Source organism: Malus domestica, chromosome 15 (genome assembly GCF_042453785.1).
Source record: "Malus domestica chromosome 15, GDT2T_hap1".
In the NCBI taxonomy this organism is placed as follows: Eukaryota; Viridiplantae; Streptophyta; class Magnoliopsida; order Rosales; family Rosaceae; genus Malus; species Malus domestica.
In genome coordinates, this window is record NC_091675.1 from 12548912 (window position 1) to 12559752 (window position 10841).

Here is a 10841-nt window from a genome sequence, read left to right on the forward strand (position 1 = left end):
CCGGCGAAGTGAAGATAGAGGGTGTTGTAATTACAGAAGTTCTTGTGGAGCTTCTGAATATCTTCCTTCGACGGGATATGACCGTCACGGCTCAAGGTCTCGAAGGCCCGACGGTCGAAGAGCGTTTTCAGGTCGATATTCGACGGATGCCCAGAGAGGGTCGCGTCGACAGGGATCCCGGTCGCCGAAGTCCCCAGAATGGCAGTAATATCCAGGACGGTGGGACCCATGGGACCCAGAGGAAGGACCATTGTGTTGGTAGCCGAACACCAGAAGCACAGAGCGGCTTGGAGAAGTTCCTTGTCGGGGACGATTTCCATGGACGAAAGGAGGATGGCGTCGTAGATGCCAAGGGCCTTCCATTGCTCGCCGAAGAGTCGTTCCATTTGAACGACCCAGGCTGCCCAGGATGTGGTCGTCGAGGGCCAGGAGCCCTGGGGTTTAGCCGCATCCCATCGCGACCATTCAAACCCTCGAAGCAAGGGTTTTAGGCAGTGCTCCTGTAGAAGGCCGATGATAGTCGGCGGTATTGTAGCCTTGAAGAGAGGACCTAGGATTTGGTACTGGGTGTTCATGTCGTTTTCAAACCGGATGGTCTTGATCGAGCTCCGATCAAGGATCTTCGGATGTTGGTCACATTCCCTGGAAAGCTTGGAGATGAAGGATGCCATTATGAAAAAGAAGCACGGAGTAAAAGGGTTTTTTCTGGGTTGGGGATTTAAAGACGAAGACTCGGAATAGGAGAGGCACTAGAAATCAATGGCAGAGAATTTTGGGAAGTTTGAGAGCGTAAAAGTACAAATGAGGAAATTTCGGTATTTATAGAGTTGTGGGGGGAAGAGCAATCGTTCGAAATTCAAAACAAAGGGCAAAATCGACCAAAGGAATTGTTGATCATGATGAACATTTGGGAAATGCGGTTGAGAAGACCGAAGGTTTTAGGGTTTTGGGGGCGCACGATTGCGTGTGACGGCTAAATTAATGACGAAAAGACGGTTCGACGACCGCACGATGACAAATGGGCTCACGGACTGAGGTAGTGGCTCGCGGATTGAGATAGTGGTCATGATAGGCAAGACAGTTCAGGCTGCCGCACGCCTTAGACGTCATTATGTGGGATTGGCCATATTAGAGGACGCCACTTGGTGAGTAGGTTAGCAGGATCAAGATCGTGCGATTGTGCTCAATAAATGCGCCTTGGAACTCGGGTATGAGGATTCTGAGTGGTAGATTCGCTTCTTCAAGGCCGGAACTCGGCCGAAGATTGCAGGCCGAGGACCTCAGAAGCGAGGGGGCAATGTTTGGGCCCAAAATAATAGTTTGGGCCGAGTGTAGAACCATTCTCGGCCCGGAAGGCCTTGCGACAAGAAGACCATGGATCGTTCAGCTTATGGGCTTCCAAACCTAGGCCGGTTAGGTCAAAATGCAATGACAAGCCGAGTCCTGATACAATAGGGATTCTCGGCAGGATTAACAACCTAGAAGCGGATAGGGCTCGAATAAGGACTAGGTTCACAATCCTAATAAAAACAGGACTGGTCGAGGTGATATTGATCCGGAGAGGGAAAACCTAGTCCGAATAGGATTCTATCTCAGATTCGGGGTCCAGTGCTATAAATAGCGGAAGCTGTGCATCAGGAAAGCCCCGACAAAATCAACACAAAATTGCCCTGCGCAAACTCTCACAACTTGAGATCTTTTTCTTTTCCTTTTTCGCTGACACATCTTCCGTTGGCATCAACAGCACTGTGGAAGCAACCGGTGATATCTTAAGTCGGCATAGATAGCTCTGTCACCGTAGAATTGGTCGGTCTCGCAGTATCTTCCGTTGGCATCAACAGCACTGCGGCGAGAACGGTCGATTACCTATCCAAGTCTCGGTCGAGAAGGGTTTTCGAATCCTTGTTGGTCGAGGTCATCTCATTAGCCTTCTCGGCGAGGTGAGGTGTCACAGTTATTACATTCGGCACATTGAAAGCCGAATTCGGTTCGTGAACTTTGTAAGAAATAGCAGCCTTGTCTTCAGGCTCGAGAACCCAAGAGGCCGAGACGTGTTCCTTTCTCGGCCGCAATCGCAAGACGCAGAAGTCAGTAGCGCGACCCAACGCAACATCATCAAATTTACTCCTCGGCCGAGCCTCGGCCGACGAGTTGGCACGCCCCGCAATCACCGAAGGACGTAGTTAGCTTAGAATATACTCGGCCTGCGCGCCACGTAGGCTTGGTAGATTTTAGGGTCAACAATAGTACATGTTTAACAAAAAGAAAAAAAAAAAATATATATATATATATATATATATAGTTTATAACTCGCAACGCTCACTTAAAACGAAAAGAAATATGAACATATATTTTGTCACATTGTTACTGGCTAGTTCATCATTTCTATGATTATTTCGAGGGAACCCAGTATCCATGTAGTCCATATGGAAGACCATAGGGGAACTTTGCCCTAGCAATCTCTTCAAACGTTGATCCATCTAACAACAATGCATATATAAGTTTAATGATGGAGTGAAACCTTGAGCAATTTGAGCACGCCGTTTTTCTTTGGTTGACTCTTGATAAGCCTGTTATAGATAACAAACCTTTAAGTTTCTGAGAACAAATAAGATCTTACACAGAGAACAAATAAGATACTGATTGCATAACAACAAAGTTGACATGAGGTTTATATTCACATATCTAGCTCACTTCTCAAAACCTAAAAAGCATTTCTAAATAATGAATAAATATAACAACAATAATATGGAACTACAACAAAAGCAAAACATAGAATTTCCAAATGAATGTTCATGTTTCTCTGAGACCTCATTTGTGATGAGTCAGAGATGGTTCTTGTAGAATGTTACAACCCCTAGTTTTATGGTTAGAATTCAAAACTAAATATTGGACTTTCTAACCAAGTTAGTGGTATGTCCATACAATTTATGAATTGATTCTGAAGCCTTCTTCTTTTATAGCTACCTCATATACATAGACAACTTTTATGTCTTCCTTTTTAACAATTTTGAAAAGAAAGACAAAAAGAGTACAGTCAACCAGCTTTATGGAGTTTGTGTTAACAAAAGAGGTTCTTGGTTCAAAGGAAACATTTCCAGAAAGAGTTGAACTAACAAACAAGTACTACCACTGCTACATAAGAATGGTTACCAAAAAGAAACCAGAAAAATATGAGAAACAACAAAAAGTGCAATAAATACAGATATACAGCACCTGCAAGTTTCCTGTGCAATCAATGTATGGTTGAGGTTCTTCTTTTACAGGATCAGCTTTCAACAGACCCTTCACATTAGCCCCTTGACGCTTTAAGAGTGCTGCAGAAAGAATGAGAAACAATAGAAGTGAGATTTTGCTTGGTTATGATCACAAGAACAATACACGTTGCAAGCAAGAACAAGAAAAAGAAAAAGAAGAAGAAAAATCAGAAGCAAAACAGTTCAAACAGGGAAGAAAAAAATAGATACTTTGAACACATTTGAACGACTAAATTAAACAGATTCGAAGAAAAAAACAGACAATTTAATCCTTTAAGATTAGGACAACTCGTCATGGGATGGAAAAGCAACGTAAAGGATGGGAAAATCTCAAGCAAACGGAAGGAGGAAATCTTGTATAAAACAACCTCAGAAAAGATATTAACTTAAGAATCAATTCAAGTAAATTATAATCGAAAGCAAAACCACAGTTCTTCTAACTTTATTCTTTGGCCTAAACATAATTTGTGGGCAACAACCCCACAAAACCCTTCCTTTATTTTGTTAAAATGAGCAAACTTTGAATCAAATGGCATTGCAAATCCCAATATATGAAAACCAAAACAACGGCAAGCAACTTCACTGAGGTGTTGTATGAAACTTAAGACCAGAATCAATCAAGAACTCCAAAAAAACAACAAAACCCAGGATTTTAATGTGGAACATTTACTCTACAATCGAAACAATCCAAGCATGCAGTGATAGAAATCAACCCAACTCAAAATTTCCAATTCTCACCAAGAAAAAAAGCCAATGAAATACAGTGGATTTAGAAAGACGAAGTCTTTACCTCGGAAGAAACAGTAACGGAAAGCTGAAAATCAGCAGAAAGGTGAAGCTTCAACAGAGAAGTGCTTTTGGTGGACTGCAGAGAAATGAGTTTTTCTCTGACAAGAATTTGCCTTCAATTGCTCTCTCTTTCTCTCTTCAAAGGTGCAGACGTTTCTCCATTGATTATCGCATCAGCGGAGACTGCCAACGAGGAACCCAGTGCAAGAAAGTCAGCGGCTGAGAAGAAGATGAGGAGGAAGGTTGCAAAGGGGAGAGATGGGATGAAGAGGGTCAGCGGCTGAGAAGAAGAGATATAGTTTTTAGGGTTTGTTATATGATTTTGATGCTGTAAATTTTGAAAAAGATAAGGGGCATTTTTGTCCTAAAATGTTAAAATTTTCTGTCCCACGGACGTGGAACAACCCGTTCCAGGGAGGGGAGGTGGAACAAAAAATCATCCAAAACTTGTCCCTAGGAATGCCTCGTCCCACTCATTTTAGGCGTACCAAACGCGGGACGGAACGCCTCGTTCCACCCTGCTCCGTCCCGTCCCGCGTACCAAACACGCCCTCATGGAACATGTAATTTGATTTTAGCCCGAGTTCATTTCTTCTGTCACATCGTGTCAACATGGCATAATGTGGATTATGCCTTGATTTTAGCCTGCATTATACTGTGAAGATCCATTATTCGGAAAAAAATGTATAATATTTGCATTCTTAGAGTAGATATGAATCATGTCAATTTTACTGTATTGAGATATGCATTCATTGCATCTATATTTTGGGTAAATATCAGTTTTCTACCCTCAAGTTTCATGGTTTTCAACATTTGGTACATGAAGTTTTTTTTCGTTCCAGAGTCATACCTAAAGTTTTAATTTTAGGACAGTTTCATACATCCGTTAGTCAAACTATTAACTCTGCCGTTAACTAATGATGTAGCGTCTATGTGGACAATGATTGGACGCCACGTGTCATTAAGGGATCCATGTGGAAATTAAAAATTAAAAAACAATTATATAAAGAAAAGTTAAAAAAAAAAAGCAAAAGCAAAACCTAGATCGTTTTCCCCAAATCCCCCCGTGGCCACCCTCTCACCCTCATCACCCGCAACCACTTCCCTCCCCATTGCGCCTCTATCCCACCTTCTCCCATCCCCCATCATCCCTCCCAAAAATCTCGCCGTCGCCCTCCTTCTCCTGTCCCGCCGTCCCCTCGAAGCCATTGATAGCGAGGTCCAAATCCTTGAAGTTTTTGAGATGACCCAGCGAGTCGGGAATCTCTCCAACTAAGTTTCACTCGGTGAGCCAGAGCACCTCAAGGTTCGTCAAATTGCCGAGCTCCGTCGGGATCTGACCAAGGTGAAACGGGTTGTAGGAAAGGTTGAGCATTTTTAGGGTGGAAATGTTGTCGAGAAACTGGGGGATGGTGCTTTCGATGAGATTGTAGACGAGAGAGAGGACCTCGAGTTTCTGGAAGCGACCGAAGGAGTAAGGAATTGGTCCGGAGAAATTGTTTACTGTGAGGTTGAGGTATTTGAGGTCAGGGAGGGTGGCAGGGAGGGCGTTGGTGAGAAGGTTCTGGGAGAGGTCAAGGTGCTCGAGATTTTGACAAGGGAAGAGTGAGGGAAGAAGGGTGGGGAGCGAAATGGTTGCGAGTGATGAGGGTGGGAGGGTGGGCACGAGGGATTTGGGGAAGACGATCTGGGTTTTGGTTTTGCTTTTTTATTATTATTATTTTTAAATACTTTTCTTTAAATAATTATTTTTTTGAATTTTTAATTTTCACGTGGACCCTTTAATGACACGTGACGTTCAGTCATTGTCTACATGGGCACCACATCATCAGTTAACGGCAGAGTTAACAATTTGACTAACAGATGTATGAGACTGTTCCAAAATTAAAACTTTAGGTATGACTCTAGGACGAAAAAAACTTCATGTAGCACCAACCCACCAAACCCTCATCTCTTCTCCTTTTCGACTCGTCATACATCCACCCTTCCCACTCCATCTTCGACACCACCCATCCACCCACCCACCCAACCCTCATATTCTCTTCAATGGCCTTCATGAGCTCAAACCTCCGACCCCCATCTACCTGATTTGACAGCGGTGGAGAGCCACGAGGTGCTAACCAAAACTACAACCCCTTCGCCACTGATCTACTGGATCTCGGATCTCCTCCAATTGCAACTGGTTTCGGTGTCTTCTCCAAAAACCCCAAGAACCACCTCACCTCCTCCTACGAACCCTTCGATCTTTTCCTCTCCTCTGCCAACAACATCCAAATCAACAACACCACCTTCTTCTGTTCCGTCTTGTCAACGTCACAGACTCTCGACGGTTACCAAGAATAACATCTCCCCTCTCATCCCATACGGAAATCCCATTTCCCCAAATCCAATTGATTTTACAACCACCCAATTTCCCAAAATTTCAAATTGAATCAGAAAAATAAATAAAAAATTAAATTTTTTGAGTTGCTTGAGCTGCTTTAATGGCATTGTCGGAAAACATGGCGAGCATGATGGCGTTGGCTTTCTAGCCCAACACCTTAGCCTACTCCTGAATCTCCGAAGCCTTTGCTTGGGACACCAAAACCCTCACCAAGACCCTCCAAAAGCCCTCTCCAGTTTGACCCACAAGACATTGGAGTCTGGAAGCGATGGAGGAAACTAATTTATTAGGAGAGAGGAAGTGGGTTTTGGCGAGGTTCTGGGGAAGCAACGGCGGTGAGAGAGGGGGTGGCAACTGCGAAGAACAAGGAGGTTGGAGATCTCAGAGAGCCTTGGAATGTATTGGGTCTTGACGAAGGTTCCAGCTCCAAAAATGGCAATATGGGTGCTATTTTTCAGAACTCAAATGCAACTTTTCTTGAAAATATAGCAAATGGGGTATAGCCAAATTTTTTGTCTTTGGCGATAAGGAAATTCGCTGAGATGATTTTGGGAAGATGGTAAGGAGTTAGGGTTGGGTGGGTGGGTGGGTGGATGGGGGAGTCGAAGATGGAGAGGGAAGGGTGGATGTATGACGAGTCAAAGAGGAGAGGAGATGAGGGTGGGCACGGGTGGGATTGGGGAAGATGAATGTTTTTTTAATTTTTAAAATTTAAAATTTTATTTATTTATTAATTTTATAAATAATTTATTTTTAATTTTCACGTGATTGACACATGGCGCCCAATCATTGTCCACATGGCGTCACGTCACAGTTAGGGATGGGCAAATACCCATTGGTTATTGGTAACCGCGGTTACCTGTCCATTTAAATTAAACAGTTATGGTTATGGGTAACCATTTAGATAAATAAATGGTTATGGGTATAACCGTTTACCCGCGAAATTTAAATGGGCGGTTATGGGTATTAACCGCGGTTATAAACGGGTAACCGTTTACTCATTTATTTTATATATGTAAAACTAACACAAACCATGTTCTCGATCCAATAATACTTAGCACCCAATAAATTAGCAAGGAATTCATCGGTCATTCTCTCAATAACACTACTACAGGAATGATGATTCTCATCATCAAGGAATTTGCCAAATTAATTTAAATTTCTTGCGGGTAACCGTGAAATTGACAAAAATGTCTTCTAAACAATTTTTGTAACCCAATAATACTTAGCAAATATTATATTTACCTTCATTGGTAACAGTTAAAAATATAGTCCGTAAACTATTATTTCAATTATTGGAATGGTATAAGGACTTAAAAATTAAAATATGGAAATATATGATAATGTACCTATAACGGTGTTTAATTGTCAAAAAAAAAGAAAATTATGACAATTGTTTTTTAATTTTTAAGTTGTTAAAAAACATGTAGACGGGTGAAAAAGGGGTAATGGTAAAAAAAAGAAGATAAACAGGTTAAAAAGGATAAATGGGTACACGGGTAGTAAACAGTTACGGTTAAATGAGTATGCGGTTATGAGTATGGTTAACCATTTATAAACGGTTATGAGTATGGGTATAACCGTTTAGGCAATTACCCAACGGGTAAACGGTTATGCAGGTATGAGCATAAACGGTTATGGGTAAATAACCGCGGTTACCCGCCCGCCATAACCGTTACCCATCCCTAGTCACAGTTAACGAGAGACTTAACAGTTTGACTAAAGGATGTATGAGACTGTTCCAAAATTTATACTTTAGGTATGACTCTGGGACGAAAAAAACTTGATGTACTAAATGTTGAAAACCACAAAACTTCAGTAGTAAGCAGAGTTTAACCCTTTATTAAATGACAACTACTTAGAAATTAACTAAGCAGAAATTACATGCCCTATTAATAAAGTTCATATGCTGAGTAAATTAGATAAGTGAAAACCATAAAATTATGAGAGTACTCAATAATCAAATGACATAATTTTCTTTTACCAAAACAGCTAAAGAGTACTTCCGTGTATGTCTCACAATTCCAATTCACAGTTCTTATCATCTCATCTTCATACTTCCTTGTCATATATTCATAATTCCTTGTCATCATCTGCAAATAGACCTCTGTACACGAAAATTTTCTAAACCCCACAATTTGAATGATATTCTGAAATTCATTTGGAAAAAATTCATCAGTGATGACGTCTACTAGATTAAAGATAAACTCATATAACTAATAATTTGGTTGAAAGGAATATAACTCCACCAAAATATTTATAGCAAAAATGTCATTGCCATGAACAGATTGTGATCATGTTGGAATTTGCACAATATCAGATATAGCTAAAAATTAATAAATAATACACAAGTTAATGTAACTTAATGAATAAAAGAAAGCCGCACAATTTAAAATATGCCATTAATTTTAATATGAATATTCCTCACAAAGGGTTCTCCTATAACCCCCACAATTTGAATGATCTCCTAGAATTCACTCGACCAAACTCATTAGTGATGCATGAAATAGATGGAATGTAAAACTCAAATTATATGATACTAATAATCACATGGTACAATGCATCTAATTTAATTCCTCCAAACCAAATAGTGACCCCCACAGTTTAAAGATGCTATAAAATTTATATGCCAAAAGTGTTTCTTATTTCAACTCTCTACAAAAAAAGGGTCCAACTAAATTATATTAGTATAATAGTGAAGCAAGGCAATATAGCAGTAACCAAAAGGATTAATATAAAGACCAATGGGTGATAAAACGTAGGTTAATAGAAATAATAGGGAACGACTGTTTTATCTCTTAGGCTCAAAACCAGTAAATAAGAGAGAAGGAAATCAAATCAATTATACATTTGCTAAACGATAGGCTTTAGCTATCAATATAATTCGAAGAGAATAAGGTACAAAATGGATCTTACTTATCAAGGCTTCTTTCTAGCTATCGACTCATTAATGGAAATAAAACAAAGTCAATGATATAAATATATAATTATATTATATATTATATATATTGTGATCAATTTAATCATAGTCATCAAGCAATCAGAGCCAATCAACAAATTGGACTGACTTTTGTAGTGTCCTCCCACAATGAAATCAACAGGATTGAGCTCTCAAAATGATTAAATGCAATAGTTAGCATATGTACCAAAAAACATATAATTAATTCCCTTTTGATGTAAATTCTCAATATATAGTGGCTTGTCCGCAGAATATGAATTCATATTTGATCAAGGAAGGTTGTAGTAGTAATTAAAGTAGCAACTAAAATCTACTCTTAAGATTGTTGAAAATATTTGAGATATGGATGCTACTTCTCCTACAACAAATCACAAAATTAATAGTAGTACATCACAATTTTATCACCACAATTTATTAAATAAAATAAACCAAATAAGATAAAATAAACCACAATTTTATCACCACAATATATCTCTGATTTCATTAAATACTAATTATTTATATTGCCGTACACAGGCATCGGTCATAATTATGACAGTATAAGTAGGTAGATTTTTCAATGTGACGAAAATATGGGGTGGTGTCCATGCAAATTTCCGCCGTCTTCAGTCTTGACGAAAATGCACCTGCAAAACAATTAACACCTTTGATCAAAGACCTAAGCCTCACGCCCCATAAGGTGGGGGGGGTTAGGTCAACGGATCTCCGATGTCTAAGTTAGTTTCGAGTAAAGTGTTTAGGGCCTTTTTAGGGTTGCCAAAAGCCTTTGAAATTTGACAGAATATGGAGTATTTATAGGGATAGGGCCGGCCATAGTGTTTAATGGAGAGATATTCTCTAAATATTTCCAAGATATTAAATAGGCAATAATATCTTGAGATAATGATGTAATTATCCCTAATTTATTTGAATTAGGATTACTTACTTGATTGGAGTCAATCTTCAATTGGGATTGTATTAAAGATAGGATTTGGGCAATTAATCCTTATCTTTAATTCCTTGCCAAAGGTAGGTGAGCTGTGGGCAGTCGTATTCAGTTACTGGGACCTCCAGGGATGTAAGCTGCGCGTGGGAGCATCTGAGAAGCCTGCCCATATATTGAGGGCAATCTTGTGTTCCTTGAATAAAAGTCCATGTGTCGCCCCTAGAATTTTTGAGATTATTTTAGGCTCCACAAATGCCCTCACACCTACTATGCTACACGTAGGAAATGATAGGAATCCCAAGATGCTTAGGCTTGTAGAATTGTTTCCCAATTTGAACTTGATCTTCTTTCTTGATTTGCAGATAGACTTCTTCTAGGAAAAGGAAATCAATTACCCCCAATACCTATTTAATTCTGCCTTAAGTAGGGGATTAAATCAATTTGGAGAACAACCATCATTCCTACAAGGAAGAGAAGCCAAAGGAAATTTTTATTCCCCCTCCCCTAGCGTTCTTCTTTTCTTGCTCT